This window comes from Lissotriton vulgaris, chromosome 5, assembly GCF_964263255.1.
Source record: "Lissotriton vulgaris chromosome 5, aLisVul1.2, whole genome shotgun sequence".
NCBI classification, from domain to species: Eukaryota; Metazoa; Chordata; class Amphibia; order Caudata; family Salamandridae; genus Lissotriton; species Lissotriton vulgaris.
Window position 1 is genome coordinate 1,186,182,305 of NC_141693.1, and position 22,936 is coordinate 1,186,205,240.

Here is a 22,936-nt window from a genome sequence, read left to right on the forward strand (position 1 = left end):
GGAGGCCATGGGTCCATGGCTCTCCCGGTACCCTGATAAGGAGGCGGCATTGCGACTGTACTGGGGGTTTGTGGAAGGATTTCGGATTGGTTATCAGGGGCCCAGGGAGAGGCGGTGGGCTGAGAACTTGCGGTCAGCTAAGGAGTTGCCGGGGGTGGTGGCGTGTAAATTGGAGAAGGAGGTGTCGGAGGGCAGGATTGCGGGTCCTTTCTCGGAGTGGCCCTTGGCGGATCTCATCGTGTCACCGTTGGGGGTGGTGCCCAAGAAGGAGCAGGGGGAGTACCGGTTGATCCATCATTTGTCCTGGCCGGAAGGCGGGTCGGTGAATGATTTCATTGCTGAGGAGGACTCGAAGGTGTTGTATGCTTCGGTGGATGATGCCATTGGGTTGGTGCGGTTGTGTGGGAGGGGGGCGGAGATGGCCAAGTGTGACATCAAGTCGGCCTTTCGGCTTCTTCCCATTCATCCGGCGGATTTCTCTCTCCTGGGTATGCAGTTTGATGGGGCCATTTTTGTGGACATGGTGCTGCCAATGGGTTGTGCGATTTCCTGCGCGCTCTTCGAGACTTTCAGCTCTTTTTTGCAGTGGGCCTTTGTGGACCGCAGTGGGCACCGGCTGGTGTCTCACTATCTGGATGATTTTCTGTTTGTGGGTTCTGGACGCTCGGGTGATTGTGGTCAGGCACTGAGGCAGTTTCAGTTGTTGGCTGAGGATTTTGGGGTGCCTTTGGCGCCGGAGAAGACCGCGGGGCCCAGTTGTTGTCTGACGTTCCTCGGAATTGAATTGGATTCAGTGGCTTGGCGGGCGCGCTTGCCGGCGGTGAAGGTGGTTGAGATGCAGGAGGCTTTGAGGAGTGCGATTGCGGTGCAGAAGCTGGATTTGAGATCTGTGCAGCGCTTGCTGGGCTTGTTGAACTTTGCCTGTAGAGTGGTGAGGGCGGGGAGGACTTTCTGTAGGCGACTCGGCATGGCCATGTCGGGCGTGGCCCTCCCACATCACAGGGTCAGGATCACGCTGGGGGTCCGGTCGGACTTGCGGGTGTGGCTGGTCTTTCTCGAGGATTTCAATGGTGTGTCGCTGGATTTCGCGCGTGACAAGATGGTGTGGCAGGTTCAGCTCTACTCGGATGCAGCAGGGGCGGCTGGTTTTGGAATTTTCTGGGACGGTCGCTGGTGCGCAGAAAGATGGCCGGATCATTGGCTACGGCAGGGCAGGAGCATTGCTTTCCTGGAGTTCTTTCCCTTGTTGGTGGCGTTGCTGGTGTGGGGCCCGGAATTCAGGAACAGGTCTGTGTTGTTTCACGTGGACAATATGACGGTGGTGGACTTGGTCAACATCCAGAAAGCGAGAGATGTGAGGGTGCTGCGCTTGCTGCGAAGTTTCATGCTGCTATGTCTGCGTTACAATGTGCTGTTTCGCGCGCAACATGTGCCTGGCGCGAGTAACGAAATTGCTGATGCGTTATCTCGTTCGCAGTGGCTGCGCTTCAGAGAGTTGGCGCCGGGAGCGGAGGCTTGCAAGACCAAGGTGCCGGAGGGTATCTGGGCGTGGGGGGAGTGAGAGTGGTGGGGTTGGTGGAACGGTCGCTGGCGGTGTCTACCAGGCGGGCGTACAGGTTGGCTTGGAATGAGTTTGGCGAGTCTGTGGGTCTGGGAGCTGGGGTGTTGGGTTTGCCGAGAGACGAGTGCGAGAGGCGGGTTTTGCGCTTTGTGCTGGACTGCATGGATAAAGGGCTATCGCAGACAACGATTGCTGGCAAGTTGGCGGGTGTGTCTTTTTACTGCTTGTTGTACTTGGGTTTTGATCCGGCTAGTTCGGATTTACTGAGCAGAATGTTGAAGGGTTGGGGGCGGGTGCGGGCTGAGTTGGGGGGCGGGGAGTTGCCCAGGGAGGCGGTCACGTTTGACCTTTTGAAGTTGATTTTGCAGGAATTGGTTTTTTGTTGCTATGATGAAAGGGAATTGGCGCTGTTTCGCCTATGCATGATCTGGATGTTTTTTGGAGCATTTCGGGTGTCTGAGCTGCTTGGGGCGCGGGGGGCTCCGGGTAGGCGGTTTGATGATGTGCGGGTGGACGGGCTTCGTCTGGGCATTTGGTTGGGGCGGTCCAAGACTGACCAGCTGGGTCGGGGTAAATGGGTGTGGTTGTCGGTGAGTGGGTGTGCGGGTGTGTGTCCGGTGAGGGAGTGGCTGTGTTTTCAGCAGAAAGTGCAGCGGACAGAGGGGGAGATTTTTGTGCATATGTCACAGAAGCGTTTGACGTCGAGTCAGTTGTTGGCTGTGCTGCGAATGGCTTTGCGGAAGCTGGGTAGGGACCCGGCCCGTTTTGGCACGCATTCCTTTCGAATCGGGGCGGCTACTGCGGCGGCGGGTTTGGGTTGGTCATGGGAGGAGATCAGGAGGATTGGTCGCTGGAGGTCGCGGTGCTGCGAACGCTACGTGCGTAAGTAGGGGAGGGAGCGCTACGCTTGGACGGCGACGCTGCTTGGCGTAGTTTCTTGTCTGCCTTGGTATTAATACCTTTTTCTTCGTAGGTTGCGTTCGGGGGCCAGGGGCCAAGACGGTCACTTGGATCGTGGGACACTCGTTTGTTCATTGGGCTTCGAGGTATGCTGCCAGGCAGGTGTACGGTCGTAGCCTGGGCCTGAGGAGCAGCCATCATGAAGTGCATTGGTGGGGTAGGAGCGGGATGAGATGGGGTGAACTGTTACCATGGCTGACAAAGAAAGTGTCGCAGCTGGGCTGCCCGGATTTGATCATCATCCACCTGGGGGAAAATGATTTGGTGAGACAATCGGGGGTGTCATTGACCTATTTGATGCAGAGGGACTTGGAGGTTATGAAGAACAATCTGGCTGGCGCCTGCATTGTGTGGACTGCTTTTGTGCCAAGAAGGATTTGGAGGGGTGCACTTAAGCCTGCGGCTGTGGAAAGGGCCCGCAGGAAACTGAATAGGGCCATGAGCCTTTTTTGCGCAGATCGAGGGATTAAAGTGCTGGCTCATGACGGGCTCCAGCTGGAACAACCTCTTCTTTTCAGGGACGACGGCGTGCACCTTTCTCACATGGGAAATGCATTCTACCTTATGGAGCTGCGGGATTTGATTAGTTGTCTGTGGAACGAGTCCATCTGGTGTGGGAGAGTTTGAGTTCGAAAGGTGCACGCTTGGTGGGGCAGGTAACCGCCCTCCGGGGGTTCCCTGGGTGGCGGGAACCGGGAGGGGTGGGGAGTCCATGACGGGCAGAATCACCCTTACAGGGAGGGGGTTACAGGCGCAGGATGGGAGAGAGTGGTAGACGGGAGTGCGATGGACAGAAATGACCGAGGAGTCGGGAAGTGGAAAGGGGGAAGTGAATGGGATGCAAAGAGGTTGTGGTGTGATTTGGGAATGGATGGTGGAGCACGTGAGTGAATGACGGTTGAAAGGCAGAATGTTGGGGGGATTGTTAAAGTTGATAAGTTGATAATGTTATGTTTTGATAATCTGTCATGCCTGTCCTAATAAATGGCCTTTTACGCAAAACTGATGCGTGGAGTGGTTCATTGCGCGATGCGGCCCCCGGGGGAATGCAGGTCGACAGACTAGTCTTCCCCCGGGGTATTCGCGCGAGGACACGGCGGGCGGATGTGAGGTAGGGGGTTTAGGTCAGGGGTGGGAGGGGTTAGATAGGAGGTTATTTAAGGGGGACAGGAAGGGAACGACTTCCTTTCCTGTCCCCGGTGCCTCAGGGGAAAGTTAGGTTTTTCCACCCGCCCACCCTACAAGGAGAAGGGTTTTTGGGTGCGGTGTTTTTTCTGGTTGCCGTGTTGGGCAACGTGCCAGTTTAGGACAGGATGGCAAGGGGGAGACGTTCCGGGAACCGGGAGGGGTGGGGAGTCCATGACGGGCAGAATCACCCTTACAGGGAGGGGGTTACAGGCGCAGGATGGGAGAGAGTGGTAGACGGGAGTGCGATGGACAGAAATGACCGAGGAGTCGGGAAGTGGAAAGGGGGAAGTGAATGGGATGCAAAGAGGTTGTGGTGTGATTTGGGAATGGATGGTGGAGCACGTGAGTGAATGACGGTTGAAAGGCAGAATGTTGGGGGGATTGTTAAAGTTGATAAGTTGATAATGTTATGTTTTGATAATCTGTCATGCCTGTCCTAATAAATGGCCTTTTACGCAAAACTGATGCGTGGAGTGGTTCATTGCGCGAAGCACACTCTCGTCTGCAGCCCCTTCAGGTTTCAGCACGGCACCCGCTTTTACAATAAAATGGGCGTACAGTCAATGGGGTCCTCCGCCCGGTCAACAATGGCTGCTAACCTCAACAGCCCCCTCCCGCCGCGCTTTCATTAAAGTACATTTTTACACTTAGAGAACATATGGTAGTGTTCAAGCGACTGCAATGTAAGTAAAACATTTTTTATTTTTGCTTTGCATCGCACTTTAGCTTTAATATGGCACACTCGTGCCTTTCTTTTGTTGTGTACTTGGCACCCATAGGTTTTTTTAATTTAAATTAACACAGCACACAAAACAATACTGCCTGCCGCCCACAGCCCCTTCCTGCCCCCGGGCGCCGTGCTTTATGTTTCAGCACGGCGCCCACTTTTACATTTGTTCAAGTGATTTGCATGGTACTTTCACTTTGCCAAACGCAGGCTTATAACCAAGGCACACTAATGCAGCCTGTCATATTCATAATTTTAGTTACCCTCCTTCCTTTATCTGTCTTGTCTCCTTCTTCTCCCTTTTTTTGCTTAAATTCTTGTTTTTATGCCACTTACCAGAATCTTCTACTGTGCTTGAACGGCATACATTGCCTCAGTTTCTCTAACACAAATAAGTAAATCTTGGATTTGTTGGCATGTGCTTATGCTGTCTGTGGATTTATGGGCTTGTGCCATTTCTTCAGGCAAAGGTCTGTCAGGTGATAATGAAAAACCGGGAGTGCCTCAGCAAATCCAGAACTCCTGGTCACCCTGGTGAACCGCCCACCCAACTGGAGGCAGGGGCTTGACATCATCCTGAGGCCTCACCACTTATTGGCTCCTTGTGTGCGCAAGGTGGATTATTTTAGGGTTTTACCATCCCAGTTGCACAGAAATCCTGGCTCCCACCATCTAGTGCAGCTTTGTTTTAGAGAACTGAGATGGGTCCCTCATTGTGGCAGAGGCAGATAGCTTGTTGGGACTTCATGCCATGGAGGAAACATTGAACCTGGACTTGGTGCCCGAGAATGGGGACCTTTTGACTTGGTGATTGGCACCCGTCTCGTTTGACTTTGGACGTGGGACCTTGATGAATCGTTTTAAACAGTTCTTGCTCATGCCCCCTCATCAGACTGCCCGGCCCCTATGGCGTGGCCAGCCAACCCCAGCCTGAGGGATCAGCATTAGAGTGCGGCCCCATTGAGACTAACATGTCAAACTTAGTGCGGGCCCCCAATCGACATAGTTTTCAGCTGCTCTGAATTTCTGGGCACAAGTAACACATTTTGAACTGTTGTTGTTTAGTCCTTTTTTGGGGTTAGGGGGATCTGGTAGTAGTTTGGGGGAAGAGGGTCAGTGGGTGCTAGTTATTAATCACTGGGTTTTTAGGTTGCTGGGATAATTCCGGCTTGTGCCGGGGGGTTAATTTGACTGCATAGTTTGGTTTTGTGATGGTGTGATTAGGCTGCTCAACAGACTCTTAATGTCAGCAATTGCTAGGTTAATACCTGCGGTGTTCTTCTCGAAACACATAATCCATTTTCTTGCCCCACCCAGCAATAGCAGTGACTTAGTTCTTAGTGCCCTTTTTTTCCATCTTGGTCCACAGCACATTTTTGACCCCAGCCGCAACCTTCTGTAGTAGTCGGAACATACTTGGCCTGGCTGGCCCTGAAGGTTTATTGCTGCATGTAGGGGAAGTTCCAGTTGGGATTTCCTCCTTCATGCCTGATGCAATCCTCTGCTACTGTCATGTCCTCGGGTTCAAATGATCCATCCGTAGGCCAAGAGCAGTCATACTGGACCTTTTTCTTTGTCCAGTCTGCTGACATGTCGCAAAACCGGTATACAAAACTCCTGCCTTCCTGCTTTGCAATTTTTTTTCTGGGGGTAGGTCTATCTTTACCGTGCACTGGTGTGGAGCAACGCGTGTCCTCATTGCTACTTTCCTTATGTGCCCGTAAAGGCCATCTTGTTTAGCCTGCAGTGCGCGTGTGTGAGCACCATATTGCCTTCAACCCTGATTTCTCGGTCAGCCCTTCTTCTTTGACGAGCGGACAGTGCAAATCTGACCCCCACTGAAAGCCTTTCATCTATCTATGTTTCGTCCCAGTGCTGCCCTCTAAACCTGTCTCTGCTTCCCTCGTGAGTGAAGAATGGCGTCCTGTGCTCTTGGTCTAATTTCTAATTGCGTGCCCTTTCTCTCTCAAGCAGGAACTCACGCCTCTCTTCCTCAAGCCATCTGGCCTATCTCTTTTGCTTTGAACTGCGTGCTGCTTTCGTTTACCTGGCTTCGCTTTCGAGTTCACCCTTTGCTTCCTTCTTAGACACCTGGGCAAATCCTGCAGCCCCCACCCTCGCCCTCGGTTTCTGGGGGACTGGGACTCCCTTCCTCACCTGAGCTTGCTGGATCACTGTAGAGACCTGCCACAAACTTCCCTGACATACGCTCATGCTAGCCTGACCCAGTGGGAATGGATATCCTAGCAGCTCTTGAGGTGTCACATGTCGTATGTGGTGGACAGGGAGGTTGAGCTTTCGGGGACCCTCCCTAGGAACTTGGGCTGTGCTGGAGGTGTCTGGGCCTGCTTAGGTTTACTTCTCTTGGACTTAGATCTGCCTGACCATCTCTTGGTGGGGGGTTCAACGGCTTCTATCACTGCTGGGTTTGAGTACCCTAAAGCAGTGGAGCGTGTGTGAGAAGTCCATCCCTGCATATGGTGAGGGAGGTGCTGATTGTTTATTTGCTAATGACCTTGCAAGGCTATCCCTCTGGGCCTCTTCACAGATGGCCCATAATTCTGATAGTGCATCTCTCTTACCTCTCTTTTGACCTACATATTTGTTTTTATGTGCATTTTAGTGTGCTCAATTAAGTTTGTGTTAAATGTTCCCTCCTTGGGCCAGGGCAATGTTTGTGCTTTCGTGTGTGGATGCTAGTCTTGGCAAAACTTATTTAGTCTTTTCATCTACTTAGGTAACCTAATTTCCATGAGCTTTAGTGGGGAATCCATGGTACTTTAGGAATCTGACTAATTGTAATTCAGGTGATGTTTTCCTAGTCTGCTTTGTCAAATCGGAGGGCCAATTCATACCTGGTGCACTCTTACAGTTTATGTAATGGGAACTCAGGCCTTTTCACAAATGCATTAAATAGTTTAACGTTATCTTAAAAAAAACTCGGATACAAGATAACAATGCGTATAAAGTAAAAACATACAGCAAAAATTTGGAACAGTATCTGCGCAATATCAACTTTTGCACATAATAGTTTGCAATAAACAACAGCACCATAATATCACATACACACTACACCAGCTCAACAAAGGTTGACAGAAAAAAAAGATAAATTGCGGTGTCAACATTTTCTAGCCTGCTCCTTGCGCCTGCTGTCCTGTAATCACGGGAAGCTCTCTGCGGCACACAGTACTAAATGGGCCAGGTAGTCTGCCAATATTTGCTCTGAGACAAGGGTGGTCGTAATAAATGCAGAAAAAGGAATCATTTGGAAATCACAGCTCCCTCTTGGTCACACACAGGTGATCAAAAAGACAACGTGACCTAGTCCGCAAGGCAATCGTTTTGTGTATATCTGTGGGTATGCGTGGATATGTCTAAAGATCATTCCAACACACCTTTAAATTTAACAATAGGTGTATTACTCCAGATACTTGCCAGTAAGTCATAAAAGTAGCCAATCTCTGATACATCTAACTTTAGACAACACAGGACATACATTCACAAGAGAGACGACACATGAAAAAATGTGTGAGTAGCTAGAAGACACCTCACGGGCGCACCACCATTGGGGCCCCTGGTTGGTACTCACCAGGGTGGCCCTGTTCTCATCATTGGTATCAACTAGCTTAACGGAAACGTGACCGACTCCCAAAAGGAAAAGACAGTGAATGGTGCAGTGAACACAAACTTATATGTGACAAGGACTAACAACGTTCAACATATAACAAAACAAATACTGAGCGCACAAGAATAAGGACCTCTTTATTTGTATTCTCCTGTCCGCTAACAGTAAACACATATATAAAACAAAGAGAGAAGCGAATACTCCCTATCGATTCGCTTACAACTCGCTGCCAACAAGATAACAATGCGTATAAAGTAAAAACATACAGCAAAAATTTGGAACAGTATCTGCGCAATATCAACTTTTGCACATAATAGTTTGCAATAAACAACAGCACCATAATATCACATACACACTACACCAGCTCAACAAAGGTTGACAGAAAAAAAAGATAAATTGCGGTGTCAACATTTTCTAGCCTGCTCCTTGCGCCTGCTGTCCTGTAATCACGGGAAGCTCTCTGCGGCACACAGTACTAAATGGGCCAGGTAGTCTGCCAATATTTGCTCTGAGACAAGGGTGGTCGTAATAAATGCAGAAAAAGGAATCATTTGGAAATCACAGCTCCCTCTTGGTCACACACAGGTGATGCCTAGTTTCTCAGGTCTAAATTTTCTCTAAAGTTCGAATCACACCCTGTGTCACACCCAAAGGTCATGCGTACCATCTGTGTCATGCCCATAAGTCCAAGCGATCAACACCTCTCACTCCTTTCAAACACAAATGGTGTTAAGAAACCAGTAGCACTGAGAAATCCTTTTCAACTAAAAACTATGCGATTGAGGCACCAACTCCGCCTTTATATGATAGCTGTATCACAATAAAAGCGTCCTGGGAGCCATAAAGTGCTATACTATAAATATTCACCCTTCCTAGCGTGCTGACTATTGTAAAAAAAGGTGACTTCTGCAGGTTTGCGTCCAAGGCCGCCGGACGACTAATACAGTTGGGACATATGAAATAGGTAATATGCCAGAACGTGTCAGTGGCAGGACATTCATGTTATCTTTTTTCACTTCTCCCTAGTTTGCCATATGCCAAATGCTTTAAAGGACAATATTTCAGGTTTGGATGTGGTCTCTTAACCTCTGTGACGGCTGCTTCAAGATGGACCTCTGCCCCGCAAATTCAGCAGAATTTCCAATCAATTGCTGCCTCTGTCGACCCGACCTTTGTCGATGTACAACGTGAATCTGTGTGGGCGAGGTCACCTTCCTTCGGCAGCCGTTCGGTACAAAGTCCCATTCCTTTTATCTGGCTTGCCAAAATGTTGCTCAGGTTCGAATTCCTAAATATTAAGGTATTTGTCAAAAAGGAACAGTTTCTTTTAATTAAACAATGGGACTGGGGGAAAAGGTTACAGGCACGAGGTCTGATGACTGTCTCAATTTACATTGGGTTTGTTTTAATCTTATATACATTTTTTACATCAAGCCATAATGCATCCAGAATCCCATACATAGTGAGAAAATGTGGTTGCTGCCTTAGAGTCCTAAAATAATGGCCAAATGGTAACTACAGGTGGGTCTCGACCTTGTGTAGACACAGTGTGGCCAATAGTGAATGTGTCCAGTGGGGACTGTATGATTACTACTTGTGCTAGGTCCTCATTGGATATGTGTTCCTAACTCATGTGGCATCTGAATGTATGGTGTTTTTTGAAGTGCGCGTACCCCCTCGGGACATCTGTGCTTTGCTGGGTGCAATCTCCCCTACCACTGAGATGTTGATGCGCCTATCTGTGGGATTGACCGCGTCTTTGCCTTCCAGCCTTGCACATTTCCACCTGTGGCCTCTCAATCAGGGATCCCAGGCCTAGGTTGCAGGGCCTGCCTGACTACATACTTGTGTGTCAAGGTAGATGTGGTGTTCGGATGTTCTATAAATAAGGACAATATTTTTGTCGATAAATGTATCAATATCCATATTAACTTGACCATCAAGGGCAGCCTGGTCCAGGTTCTCTCAGACAACACCACTGTCATGTGGTACTGCAACAATCTGGGTTGGGTGGGGTCTTGGGTCCTGTGGCAGGAGACTTTGCACCTTTGGAATTCTGACCCTTCAGGGCATTTTAAGGTAGCACATCACCTGGCAGGATCTTTAAATGCCATGGTGGGCTTGCACAGCAGCTGATGTCTAGTGGATCGTGAAAGGTGATTACACCTGGTGGTGGCGCAGGGTGTCTTCCAGCAATGTAGAGAACCCAGACTCAATCGTTTCACCACCTTCCAGACTGTTCAGTGCCAACACTTCTGTGCTTTGGAGTTCCAAACAAGGCTCTTCCACAGAGACACGTTTTGCATGCAGAGGTGCATGGGACTCCTGTATACCTTTCCACAGCTGTCTTCCTGCCCAGAATTCTGAAGAAGAAGAGGAATGACCGGATTCAAGTCAACCTTGTCACTCCAGATGGAGCCAGCAGAGTGTAGCACCTTGAACGTTTGGGCCTAAACATTTGTCGTCCAATCATGTTGCACTTCAGGAGGATCTTCTGTCACAACAGCAGGGCAGGGTCTTGCACCCAGGCCTGCTCAATCTGCACTTCTGTGCGTGGAGAATGAGCAGTGGCAGTCGACCTTTCTTCTAAAGTCGTTGATCTAATCCTGGCAGCCAGATACCTGTCGTTAAAATCAGTGTATGTTGTGGGCGCTGGGAAACATTTGTGGGTCAGTGCAATACCTGCCAGATAGACATGTTGGAGGACAAACTATCTAATATATTAATGTTTGTTCTATCTTGGCCCATCATGGTATTGCTGTAATCACTGTTAGAGGATACTTGTTGTGCCTTTTTATGTTTACCAGACCAGCCATTGATGCGTTTTCTAAAAGGTTTGCAAAATGTTCCCGCCAAAACACTTTGTGTTGCTACATTAAGATTTTAATTTGGTCATCCCTTTCCTCATGTGTACCCCCTATTGAGCCAATTCACTGTTGTCCATTGCACCTCAGCACCTTGAAAGTGGTTATTCTGATTGCAATACCAATGACACTGCATGTGATGAGCTTTAGCTCCTCTTGGAGCAGCATCCTTATAATTACCTTTTTACCAGGCAGGCTGGTTTTACTGAATCAAGCAGAGTTCCTCCTGAAGGCGGTAACATCGTTTTACATTGGAGAAGACATCACTCTTCCAACCTTCTGTACTCCACCTCATCCTTTGAAAAAGGATAAAAGAGTCCATCGCTTGGACCGCAGGAGAGAACTGAGCTTTTACATTGATCGTACTAAGGAACATTGGGTGGACAATCAGCTCTTTGTGGAGTGCTGTAGTGCACAGAAGAGCAAATCAGTGCAGAAACTAACCAGCTCTCAATGGGTATTCTCTCTTAAGGTCTGCAGTGTATTGGCTATAAACAAGCCTTCAGAAGGCCTGAGAGCTCATTCCACCAGTGCTAAGGATGCTACAATTGTGTTGGCACATCGAGCGCTTGTCATAGAATTGTGTTAGGCTGCTGCGTCGGCATCAATGTACATGTTCATCAAAGACTACTGGCTCAACAGCCAGGCCTAACAGGAAAAACATTTAACCCATTTGGCCCTGTAGAACTTTTTGATCTGAGCCATTCCATAGACCCACCACCTTCAAAGGTACTGGTTTTGTATTTTTGCACAAAGTGGGGAATCTGCACTTAGAAGCATCCATCAGAAGCAAGTTACTCACCTTCAGTAACAATTTTTCTGGTGGATTCTCTATCCACAAACGATTTCACACTGCCCTCCCACCTCCTTGTTCTGTGTAATGGTCTCCTTTTCCATCTAAAAAGGTCCCCATTTACAAATCAGCTCACTGGTTGTTCCAATCTGCTGTTGCTCTCTGCGTCTGAGTGCACAGAAAGCATATGAAAGAAATTTTGATTAGCGTGCATGGGTTGTGCTTATATGCAGCTCCATTCGTCACTTCATCAGATGAACATTATTGCACAGAGCCACGTGGAGATGCCTACCGGGCCACATGAACACTTCTTATGGAATTTCCAGATCCAGTTTGGCACCCAGGGGTATTCACTATGCCTTGGTACAATTTTAATTAAGCTGGAGTAATCAGAGTAATTTCAGTAATTCTGTGCGACTCGTGTGATGCAAATTTACCAAAAGAGCGCAAGAACCATGAACTACTAGAGATTGAGCGGCTGCTGGTTGCTTCTGTTTGTATTCTGCTGCATTTAATGCTATTTTCATAGCACAAAATGCACCCTTGGATCCATTTTGCAAGTGAGCATTTTGCGCTGACAAAATAGAGCTAAATGCTGGATTACACTCCTTGCATGATTACGCAAAACTCCACAAAGTTTGTGGAAATTATGATAGAGAACATTATGTAAGTTCTACATACCCAACCGCATCCGCGCTCAGAGAATTCTGCTCGCATGCTCAGATTTTCAAAATCCCATGCTTCATGACGAGCTGGGCTCGGCATCAGCGTGCGAGGAGGCTACGCCATGACGAGCCCAGCTCGTCATGAGCGTGGAAGGGGCTAATACTCGAGAGGTGAGAAATCTGCATTTGAGAGTATCCACCAGAAGGAGCTTTGCCAAGCTAAATAACTTGTTCTTCCTCAATCATGCATCACACTTCAGTAAAGCAAAAGTATAAACAAAATGTTTGACTGACTAAGGTGATGGATAGAAGTGCGAGACAGACAAAATAAGCACAAAGAGGCTTTACTTTTACTTGATGAGACAGATTATAACATACAATGTTACTTTTGTGTATTTCCGTTTAATAGCATTTGGATCAAAACTAAAATCTCAATACTTAGTAATTTTTGAGCAAGGATCCACCAGTAGATCTCATTCTAAATTGGGCTTATATAGAAATTAAGTGCATAATGTGTTTCGGGTCAGAATTTACCACTCTGTTTGATATCTAAACAACATGGAGAAGACCATTTTCTTTTATTTTACTTGCTCACAGATCATCTCATTTAGAATATATACATTTTTTATTAACAAAGTCTTCATGCAAAGCTGTTTATTGCTGTTGGAATCCACTGAACATTGTTTTGCAATGGCAGAACTCTCTTCAGTGCCATTTGCCTTAGGGCTGAAGAAGTAGAGAGTCCCTAGATAGACTTAACATAAAAATGACCTGTCATTTAATTCTTCCAGCACATCAAAGATTCACTCACTAACACCTGGAGCATGTTCAATATGGTCAGTAGGGGTAAGAAAAAAATATTTTAGCTATTGTGAAGGAAAGATTAAAATATATTAATTACATGGACACGATGATTATTTCACTTTATTCTCCAACAGCAGCTCACATTGGAATGTGAAGCTTTCAGATATTGAAGTGCTTAATAGTGAAGTGGCCTTGGAAAAATGGGCAGTATCAAAGAAGCAAGAAGCCCCATCAACAGAGCTTGTTGACCAACAATAAGCATATTACTTCTCCATAACAATCAGGGATAAAATGTGGTTCAGAAAAAACCGACACCCAGTCAAATACCTGTTATGAAACACCTAGAATACTTCCCCCTCTTTCGTCCTGCGACTTATACATTCTTATAGCACTCTGTGTTCTTATTCCTGTTTTTGTTTATTTCCTGTAAGGGTAGAAAAATGATCTATGTAAGGTGCACCTCATTGACTTATAATGAGCACAGGTAGCAACTACATACCAATCAATTAAAGATTAGAAGGAACAACTATGCATATCATCTGAATAAATACTCTGTAAATCACTGGGACCGACATCCTGTTGTAATTCTAAATGGCTAATCATGCCTGGTGGGACAATCCTTGCCTCTGTGTCAAAAAAAGAATTCAAACTTTCCGTTGCGAAACCTAGGAATTTTTTTATTTTATGTCACAACTGCAGGTGATGATTATGCTAGTTCGGAGCTTTCTCACCACTAGCGTAGCCGCATCTCCCAATGACTTAAAATACTTGAAGATAGAATCGGACCAATATTTCACAGCTTTCATAACATCCTCCAGGTCAGCTCCCAGAGAAAAGTCTTGGAAGCCACAGCTCCTCTCGCTGACTGACCATTAAATGTGGGCACATCAATGTCCACTTCCTGTCACCCACAGCACCCATCTGAAAATGGTGGGTGAGAACACTGTCAAAAAGGGATTTTTTCAAAGCAATGAATAACTTTGTTGCCCTCTTGGGGTAAAAACTCCTCGGTCAGAGTCTCATGAGCCTTTATGCATTGTACCATATACAGCTTTGGGGAATCCTTGAATTCTATAAAATAATTCACCTTTGCAATACCCTTGGTATATCGCAACACTCTAACGGTAATCCAATGAGAGGTGAACATCTTATCAGCTAAGTCTAGGGCTCTAATTTTCGATACCCATCTGCACGCAACCAAACAAACCAACAGGAGCAGCTCACCTGGTAATTTCTTCCTTGTCAGATTGTCATTTCTCTGCAATGAAAGGAACAGAATCAGAACCTTATTTACATCCCACAAGAAATACCACTTGGGCCGGGGAGGCACGGAAAGACTGACTCCTCACAACAACATGAATACCATAGTATGTCAACCCACTGACACATCATACAACATGTTTACTGGCCTGTAAGTTTTATCTTCCTCTAAAAGTTCTGAGAGAAAATGTAGTCATTGACAATGTCAGACCCCTTTCCATACGCCGAGGAAAGCATTACACAGCCTGAGCTGTAGCGCTTGATTGTGCTCTCTGCCCAAACCTTCTCAATGAGTTCCTTATTGAGTCCTGAAAGTCCTGGGATTGACCAGCATTGAATATAACCCTCCATGCCAGGAGATGGAGTGATCCTTCCTCCACCAACCAGTGTCATCGGTCTTGTGGATCCCTCAGAATCATCTGACAATGGACAGGAAGTTCCATCTGAAAGAGAAATCAAGCTCAAGATCTCCAGATTGGTCTAGGGAAAACCAGTTTGACTGACTGTCTCATGCTCTGTGCTGTCACCCTCACTATCATTGCGAACGTTGGAAAGGCATAATTGCTCTCTATAGCAAGGTGTCTGTTGCCGAAGCTCCCGGGTCCGGTGTCCAAGTAATATACTTTAGGAGTTGGTGATCCAATCATCAGGCCAAGATCGATCTGACATTGGCCCCAACTGTCCATGAGAGTCTGGAAGATCCAATGGATGCAACATCCAGGCACTCAGATCTTGAAATTTTCTGGATTGCCATTCTGCCGAATCTAGCAGATAGCCTGGAATGTACTCTGCTTTCACCGCTATCTTATTCTTCAGACAGAAGTGCCAGAAAACTCTCCAGAATTTTCAAGCACCATATCTGTAATAGATCAAAAAAAAAATACTTAGACATTATAAGGTCACAACTGTTAATTTTCAGTTTGGACTTCTTGGAAGAGAACGCCATCAAAAGATATTTGAGAGGTCGTCTCACGTTTAATGTAGCGAGGTATGCTTCATCATTTGACGACCTCTCACACTGGGGAAGTAACAATGCCACCCCATCAGACTCAATGAAATGGAAAAATTAACTGGGGGTTCCTTTAAATCTGTTTTCAGAACAGTTACTTGGGTCCCGTTTCAGGCAAAAGCAATTAAAAACATACCTAGGCGTATACTTAAGGGTTTCCTTGTTAATTTTATTAGTGAGTAAGTCTGGTATCATTAAACATAAAAAAGGGTCATATAGTGAAATACACTGAATCACATGGCCATCAAGAATCCATAAGTTACCAGCATGTGTAGTGCTAATGTACGCATGTAATAGAAACCCTGCAGAGCAGGATGTTAGACTCCAAGCCAAAATTGATCTCACTCTGAGAAAATAAATGTTTCCAGTTCATGCTGTTGAATGGGCGTCCGCAGGGGGGGGGGCAAGGAGGGGAGCTTGCCCCCCGCACCCTGGAGTACCCCTCCTTGCCCCCACTGCGGATGCCCATGCTTTTATGGACGCCTTTTGTCCGTAATTCTGGGTCCCACAGGGAGCAGAGCAGTTCCCTGCGAGAGACTTCAACTCCCTGATGGGGCGCCTCGCTCTGGTAGTTGCAACCCCTCCCACCCATTGTCATTCTGTCTGATGCATAAACTCAAATGCATGCACACATGTGCTCATATGCACACACATGCAAAAAGAACAGTTGATGGACAGAATGCAGAACAATGTCATACAAGGAAGACATGGCTTGGCAGTTCAGGCTGGACTGTTCCCATAAGGCACAGGGTCAAGGCTGATTTGCATATGGCCATGTCTGAACTGGGGTGGTGTGGTGAGCTAAAAAACAATGGATTTAGGCCCAGATGTCTGTACTGGGGTGAATGTATGACATTGTTCTGCATTCTGTCCATCAACTGTTGTTTTTGCATTCGTCACCACGAGTGATACGGGTATGCTCAGACGTGAGTCCCGTGCTCTCCATGCCACTGGAATCAAGCTATCGTGGCTGATGGGGGCTGAAAGCCTGAAACCGGTCCTAGGATGATTGTTTCCAGTCCAGGGAGGACCTGGCTTGGCAGTTCGGGCTGGACTGTTCCCATGGGGCACAGGGTCAAGACTGATTTGCATATGGCTAGGTGCAAACTGGAATGGCATGGTGAGCAAAAAACTATGGATTTAGGCCCAGATCTCTGTACTGGGGTGAATGTATTACATTGTTCTGCATTCTGTCCATCAACTGTTGTTGCATTTGTCACCCTGAGTGGGACGGGTATGCTCAGACGTGAGTCCCATGCTCTCCATGCCACTGGAATCAAGCTATCCAGGCTAATGAGGGCTGAAAGCCCGAAACTGGTCCTAGGATGCTTGTTTCCAGTCCAGGGAGAACCTGCTTTGGCAGTTCGGGCTGAACTGTTCCCATGGGGCACAGGGTCAAAACTGATTTGCATATGGCTAGGTTCAAACTGGAATGGCATGGTGAGTAAAGAAACGATGGATTTAGGCCCAGATCTCTGTACTGGTGTGATTGTATGACATTGTTCTGCATTCTGTCCATCAACTGTTGTTTTTGAAAATGCACACACAGGCATGCATGCACACATTCACACACAAGCATACACACTCGCAACCAGACACGCACAGGTGCATACACTCAGATGCATTCACACACGCGCTCACATGCCCACACAGGCAAGCATGCACACATTCACACATGCGCACACACGCATGCAACCAGACACTCCCACGCACAGGTGCCTACACTCAGGCACATGCACACACATGCTCTACATGCACACATTCACATATGTGTATACACACACTCTCACAAACACATACGCACACATGTACAAACACGCACACACACATATGTCACATTTATTAAAGGTGCATTTTCAAACAAACTATTAGGTTCGCCAATGCTCACTTGTTTTTGCCAAACAGACTAGCTGCTCACTTCAGGAACTAAAATGGACAAGTCAAATCTTGAACTCTCCATGAAGGTGCCCCTCCGGGATCAGCTTGTACAATAAATGCTAGGAACCCCCAGGATTGCGTGTGCCAATGAGTGGAAGTTATTAATAAAACAACATTAGTATTGATATGGATTGAAGAGAGTGACCCTAAGTTAAAATGATGATGCTGTTACACACATGTACATAGTACAGCTGTCTTAGTACTCACGTGCGAGGGTGTGCTGTTGTCGCAGGTTACTTGTGGACTCTCCTGAGGGAATCTTCCGGTCACAGAGGGAGGCAGAGAGGTATCCAAGAAACCTAGTCTCATAGGGAGGCAGAGAGGTATCCAAGGAACCTAGCCTCGAAAGGAGGAAGAGAGGTACCCTTTGACCCTAGCCTCACATGGAGAAAGAGAGGTACCCTATGACCCTAACCTCACAGGGAGGAAGAGAGGTACCCTATGACCCTAGCCTCACAGGCAGGAAGAGAGGTATCTGAGGAACCTAGCCTCAGGGGGAGGCAGCAGTGAGGTGCCCCAGGACCCCAGCCTCAGAGGGAGGCAGAGAGGTACCCTATGATGCTAGCCTCAGAGGGAGGCAGAGAGGTACCCTATAACCCTAGCCTCAGAGGGAGATAGAGAGGTGCCCTAGGGCCCCAGCCTCTCAGGGAGGAAGAGAGGTACCCTATGACCCTAGCCTCACAGGGAGGAAGAGAGGTAACAAAGGAACGTAGACTCAGGGGGAGGCAGCAGGGATTTGCCCCAGGACACCAGCCTCAGTGAGAGGAAGAGAGGTACCCTATGACCCTATCCTCAGAGGGAGGCAGAGAGGTACCCTATAACCCTAGCCTCAGAGGGAGGCAAAGAGGTATCCAAGGAACATAGCCTCAGAGGGAGGAAGAGAGGTACCCTATGACCCTAGCCTCACAGGGAGGAAGAGAGGTACCCTATGACCCTTACCTCAGAAGGAGGCAGAGAGGTACCCTATAACCCTAGCCTCAGAGGGAGGTAGAGAGGTGCCCTATGGCCCTAGCCTCACAGGGAGGAAGAAAGGTACCCTATGACCCTAGCCCCACAGGGAGAAAGAAAGGTACCCTATGACCAAAGCCTCACAGGGAGGAAGAGAGGTACCCTATGACCCTTGCCTCCGAAGGAGGCAGAGAGGTACCCTATAACCCTAGCCTCAGAGGGAGGTAGAGAGGTGCCCTATGGCCCTAGCCTTACAGGGAGGAAGAGAGGTACCCTATGACCCTAGCCCCACAGGGAGGAAGAGAGGTGCCCTATGAACCTAGCCTTACAGGGAGGAATAGAGGTGCCGTATAACTTAGCCTCAGAGGGAGGTAGAGAGGTGCCCTATGGCCCTAGCCTCAGAGGGAGACAGAGAGGTATCCAAGGAACCTAGCATCAGAGGGAGGAAGAGAGGTACCCTATGACCCTAGCCTCACAGGGAGGACGGGAGGTACTCTATGACCCTAGCCTCAAAGGGAGGAAGAGAGGTACCCTATGACCCTTGCCTCACAGGGAGGAAGAGAGGTACCCTATGACACTAGCCTCACAGGGAGGAAGAGAAATATCCAAGGAACCTAGCCTCAGGGGGAGGCAGCAGTGAGGTGCCCCCGGACCCCAGCCTCAGAGAGAGGCAGAGGGGTACCCTATGACCCTAGCCTCAAAGGGAGGCAGAGAGGTACCCTATAACCCTAGCCTCACAGGGAGGAAGAAAGGTACCCTATGACCAAAGCCTCACAGGGAGGAAGAGAGGTACCCAATGACCCTAGCCTCAGAGGGAGACAGAGAGGTACACTATAACCGTAGCCTCAGAGGGAGGAAGAGAGGTGCCCTATGGCCCTAGCCTCAGAGGGTGCCATGGGGTAATTTTAGGGTTCCAGGCGGGTATGGGCGTTGGTGTGCCAGGGGTAATTTTAGGGGTTAGGGTGGGTCCGGGTTTTGGGGGCCATGGGGATCATTTTAGGGTTCTGGGTCAGTATGGGTTTTGGGGTACTAATTGGGGGAGTAATTTTAGGGTTCAGTTCGGGTATGGGTTTTGTCAGGACTTCTGTTTTCCGCAGATCGCTGTTACGAAACAGCGTTGCGACGGTGATTGCAGCGCAAGCAGAGAACTACATTTCCCAGCGTTCCATTGGAGACGTTGCATGCGTGACGCACGCCACGCAATACCAGGTAATAAAGATCTCGCCGAAGACACTGGCATTGCTGATTATTCCTGCCTGATAACGGTGAGGGTTGGTATGCTGAAATTCCGGTAAGATCCTTCTTGGTTCATATTCCTTCGGACCGATTGGTACCCCGCTCTGGGTTGGGTACACTACCTGAGATTCTCCAAGCTGTGACTCGTTGTTAGCGGGTTATTGGGGCACAACTAAGTTCCCTTCTCTGAACAATTACTTTCTTCCTGTTGGAAGAGACGTGCGCTCGCCGTCTCATTGCAGGGAGTAAACAAAGACCCGGCGATATTTGATTTTGGGAAACACCCATTTGTTCATGGGTCCTTGTGAAACATTACGCTGCCTTGAGAACGATAAAACAACGGTGTGGGCTCAGACTGTTTCTGGTTTATTTGCTTTGAATCTGGATTACATAGTCGTCTAAGAGTCATTAGACACCTGTGGAGCACAGGAGCTGTGCAAGTTCGGCAGACCACATTAAGAAGGTAATTATCGTACCTGCTGAACATTCATGAATTGTCTTCACAACATTTGTTCAATCTTTTTCATCCCTACACAGGAGAAACGATTTAGGGGTTGCATATCAGAGGGATTGGTACAACCACAGAAATGAAAACAGACATTGTTTGGTATGTTGAAGGATTGTTTGTAATTTAGTTCAGCCCACATAGGAATGAGAGTTACATTGTATGTTTTGTGTCTTCCACTGCAGTTGGTAGCCACATCCCGGCATCGCTCCGAATCTCTTCTCCTAGGTTTCAGGTCCACTGTATTTTCCTTTTCAGGTAGGGGTGACACCATAATACAAAATATACGAGAAAGGAAAGAAAGTGTGTGGTTCTCATGTGGTGGTGCGGGGGTGTATTCTAATTGTCAGTTATTCTCGTTACAGATCTCCCTTCCCGCTGTCCCCTTCCTTTCCTTCCCCTGTGAGACTATCCTAGTAGCCTGTGTTTACAACTTCAGGCTCTGGGGGGAGTTGTGTAGGGGAAGTTATAGGTAATTCAGCACAACCCCGAAGAGACCAGAAGAAGGAGCATGACAGAATAATTGGCCCACGATTGTTTTTTTTCTTCTTTGCTGTGCTGAAACGATAATGGCTACCTTAGACGATGTAATGGCAGCGCTGGCGTTGGTTCAAACTGAGCTAGCAGCCTCCAACAAAGAAGTAGCTGCTTCTAGAGCAGAGAATGCACAGTTAAGGGCGAGGGTAGATAGAATACAGGTGAACCCATTCAATGTTGGGGGGAGCACTACCCCTTCCACCTCTGTATTAGTGGTGATGCCCGCCCAAATACCCTTGGCACCCCCTGAGCGATTCTATGGGGACAATAAGAAAGTACAAGTATTTACGACTCAGGTGTTATTGCACTTTATGTGCAAACCAAAGATGTTCTCTACCAACCAGGCTAGAGTAGCCTTCCTGATTTCGTATTTGGGGTGAAGCAGCGCAGTGGGCAGTCCCTGTGGTGAGACGTGATGACCCTCTTCTCTACGACTGGGATGAGTTCCGATCTGAATTCGAGAAAACGTTTGACCGCAGGGCTGAGTCTTTTACTGCCGATAGGGAGCTACTGGAACTGAAACAGGGTAATAAAGAACTGGTGACATATCTTAACAGCTTTCGTCGACTGGTGGCGGAGACTGATTGGCCCGAAGCCAAACAATCGGCAATCTTTTACCAAGGTTTGAATGACGAATTAAAAGATGTGTTGGTGCATATCGACCCCCAACCTCGCACCTGTTCAGCTCTTATCGAACTTACCCTGCATTTGGATCATAGAATGAAGGAGTGGAAGGGTGACCACAAGAAAAAAGAATGGTCAGTCGTGCCATATGATCGAGGCAGCCAAGGAGAAAAGCCCACAACCACACCGGAACCCATGGAAATAGGAGCAGTGCGGGCTTCGCTGAGCGAAAAAGATCATCGCCAAAAACAAGGCCTCTCCCTTCATTGTGGCAAAAAAGGGCATTACTTATGGGAGTGTCCACTGAAACCTAAGCCTGGAAGGTTTAGGAATGGACAAGCTGCAGTTGGTATCACGGATCAGGGGCAGGAAAACTACAAAGCTTGAAGGTGGGTTAAGGGGAACAATCAAGCAAACTTATTATCCCTTCCATAACGCCAGGCTGTGAACAAGAAAGGAATCGCTTGTTTCTTACAATGTCGTTGTTTGTCGATTCCAAAGAAAAACACATAAGAGCGATGGTGGATTCAGGCGCAACAGGCTGTTTTATGGACTTCACGGAAGCCGAACGTCTAGGAGTGCTTCTTCTTCTTAAGAGCCATCCAGAAACGGTATATGATGAGGACGGAAAAGAACTAGAAGCCGGTCCCATCAAATACTACACCCCTGAATACGAGCTTACTCACAATGGTAACCATCGTGAGAACCTGTCCTTCAACATTATCCAGGCTCCTCAATACGGTGTTATTCTGGGGCTTCCTTGGCTACAAAAACACGAGCCATTGATACACTGGACAAACAAATCTGAACGGTTCATTTCGGACTATTGCAAGGAACATTGTACAACCGAGTATTATGGTCCCTCGCGGGCTTTGGCCTCCATACAGTATATAGCCACTGCCGCTGAAAAGGAAGTGGTTCTTCCTTCTTGTTACAAGGCATTCGAAACTGTCTTCAGCGATACTCAGGCCGAGGTGCTCCCGCCTCACCAGACGTATGATTGCTGAATAGACCTTATTCCAGGGGCTGTGGTTCCTAATGGAAGAATCTATGCCCTTATTGTACCTGAAAACGAGTTCTTACGAGCTTACCTAGACAAATACCTTGCTATCGGATACATAAGACCATCAAGATCCCCAGCAGCCTCACGGTTGTTTTTTATTCCAAAAGCCAATGGGGAAAAGAGATGTTGTATTGACTATAGAGCGCTTAACTCGATCACGGTGAAGAACCAATATCCTTTGCCATTAATCCCTGTTTTGTTGGAACAAGTACGAGCCGCAAATATCTACACCAAATTAGACCTAAGACGCGCCTATCACTTGTACGCATAAGGCAAGGCGACAAATGGAAAACGGCTTTTAAGACGCGGTATGGGGTCTTCGAATACCTTGTTATGCCCTTCGGGCTATGTAACGCCCAAGCCACCTTTCAATACTTCTTAAATGAAGTATTAAGGGAGTATCTTGATCATTTTGTCGTGGTTAACATCGACAACATTTTGGTCTATTCCAATCCGACTGAAGAACACACAGAACATGTGAGTCGGGTGTTACAGGCTTTAGTTAAACATCGTCTATACTGCAGGATCACCAAGTATGAGTTTCATGTGACCACGGTGGAATTCCTGGGTGTGATGCTCACACCGTCCGGTCAGGTTATGGCCAAAAGAAAAGTCAAGGCAGTAAAGGA